At 33.5% G+C, this 2,426-nt stretch overlaps 1 long non-coding RNA gene across 5 annotated transcripts in view; it reads left to right on the top strand.

Annotated features, from left to right (window-relative positions):
- The first annotated feature begins 1,961 nt into the window (after positions 1-1,961).
- The window catches only part of LOC116107109, a 1,833-nt gene continuing 1,368 nt past the window's right edge, over positions 1,962-2,426 (top strand). For all 5 annotated transcript variants that reach the window (XR_004124407.1, XR_004124406.1, XR_004124405.1 and 2 more), the window contains exons 1-2: positions 1,962-2,059; positions 2,215-2,340. This is a non-coding gene — a long non-coding RNA (uncharacterized LOC116107109). The remainder of the gene's footprint in view (positions 2,060-2,214; positions 2,341-2,426) is intronic.

The raw sequence follows: 2,426 nt of genomic DNA, 5'->3' as shown, positions 1-2,426 counted from the left end.
TGGAAAATAACCAAAATACTGTTGATTCAATCACATAAAATGCATTATTATACTCAGCATAATCAACTGAACTAGATTATTGATTATCTCTTTACTCTAGTATACCTTGCACCTGAATTTATGTACTTTGATTCTTATTTAGTCACATGTAGTTTATATCAAGGAAGATAAGCTTTTCAGTTATTGCTTGAGACAAGCCTATACAATCTCCACATTTGATGTATTACACAAAACATAAATTAGAGAGTTGTAAGTAACCACGCTTGGGTTAATGCCCCTATTCTTCATTTCTGAAAACAGTTTATCATATTTGCAAAGACCATCAATAATTCTATCATAACAAACAATATTAGGCTCACAAGTGACACCAAATTCACCATTCCCATTAACCATTTCTTCAAATAACTGAAGGGCAACAGTGACATTGGCTGTTCGACACAACCCAGTAATCAAAGTCCCAAAAGTAATTACGTTAGGCGTACAACCAAAAGAACCCATTTTCCTAAGCAATTCAATCGCCTTCTTAATCTTATGCTCCATACAAAGACCACTAATTAGACAAGTAAAAGTCACAGTATGTGGGTAAAAACCCCTCCTAAAAATACTCCCAAAAACAACAAAACCATCATAAACCCTGCCTCTTTTGCATAAGCAATTAATGACAATGTTCAAAATAACCAAATCAGACAACAGCCCAGCTGAAACGAACCTCTTGTACAGCAAAAGGAGTTTATCATAATGTTTTTTCTTAGCGAGTGCAGAAAAGAAAACACGGAATGATGAGATAGGAGGAGTGGGGTGCATATGAATCATGTAATCGAAGAAACAAAGAGCTTCATCAAGAGAGAATTTACCAGATCTGCAGTTTACATCGAGGAAATTTTAAAGTTGAGCATGGTGTTTAGAAGTAGAGGTGTGTTTGGGTGATTCTGTGAGTTGATTTTGGGAAACTGAAAATGAAGATAAAAATCTAAGTTTTAAAGTTGATTTTGAAGAAACGAGTGAAGTTTTAAGAAACATTTTCGACTGAATTTGAGAGGGGATTTGTGAATTGTGAAGGGGAGGAGTTGAAAATTATTAATAAAATAAAAAAACCGAATTTTTTGATATATATTAGAAGCTGCCCTTTTTAAATTTTTAATAGACTATTGAAATATCTGATTTGCCCCTGAAACATTGAACTTAACGACGCCGTAACCATTATCACTTATAAATAGGGTTTCAATTCTCAACCCCCCTGATAGATACGAAAATTTTCGCCCCCAGGGGTTTTGGTAAGTATTAAAAACCCCCCTGCATCACCTTTCCTTCACTCTTTTATTTTTTTATTTTTTTATTTTTTTTGGGCAATGCTAAAAGTACATAGAATTTTACAAAGATTTATTGTACTAAGTGATCTGATAGAAGATGAATGGAAGAGTAAATATGATAAGTTTAACTTTTAGTTATATTAACTCTTCTATTCATCTCTTATCACATCATTTTATACAAGAAATCTTTGTAAATTTCTTTGTAGCTTAAGCATTATTGTTTTTTTTTCTCCTTTTCTGCTCTTTTCTCTTTCCTTCTAATTCTAGTAAGAATAATGCTACACCTATAACCTCTTTCATAAACTTTCTCTCACAATCCTAATGTAATAGTTGGTAATTAGTCAGCCGCAATTTATCATGTAACACCTATTACGAGCTGACCAATTACGAGCTATTATGTCCATTTTATGAGAGAGAGTTTGTGAAAAGAGATTGTGAGTATAGTATTTTCTTTCTAGTAATAGTAAGAGAGTGAGTTACTGAGTTATAACAGGAAGTGGGACTAGGGGGTTTTTTAAAACTTTTCTAAAATCCTGGGGGCAAAATTTCCTTGTCTCTCAGGGGATTGACAATACAAACCATCTATAAATATCTACACCACTAAGTACTGACTTCAAGACAAACCAACTCTCAATATATACACTACTGAGTACTGACTTCAAGATTTTAATTTCAAAATCTCCCTCGAACTCTCTCGGGACTCGGGAGCGCATTCTCTCTTTCGCCATTTTCTTCCGTGGGCTGTGGCGGTAGGCTCTCTCTGTGACTTATTTAACGATTGATTGCTAGAATATAGCGACATCTAGAATTTCGACATATTTATCAATTGTTCTTGCTGAAAGCATCCCTGATTACTCTCATTTAAAAGTATTTGGCTACTGTTCTTTTTTTTTTTTTTTTAAAGAAAGCGAAATAAGGCGAGCTAAACGAAACAAGCGAAGCAAGCAGCAAGAGAAGATCGGTAGTAGAAGGTAACGAAATAGAGACTTAGAGAGACATCAGAAGCGAAATTCGGCGATAATAAGATCAGGTTATAATAAATGTCGTATTTTTAATTCGATAATAAGATTTTTTTTTTCATATTTGAGAAATGTTTTTTTTTTTCTCTTAACCAAT

The sequence above is a fragment of the Pistacia vera genome, unplaced genomic scaffold, assembly GCF_008641045.1.
Source record: "Pistacia vera cultivar Batoury unplaced genomic scaffold, PisVer_v2 Contig528, whole genome shotgun sequence".
Classification (NCBI taxonomy): domain Eukaryota; kingdom Viridiplantae; phylum Streptophyta; class Magnoliopsida; order Sapindales; family Anacardiaceae; genus Pistacia; species Pistacia vera.
This window is presented reverse-complemented; position numbering and strand designations above follow the sequence as displayed.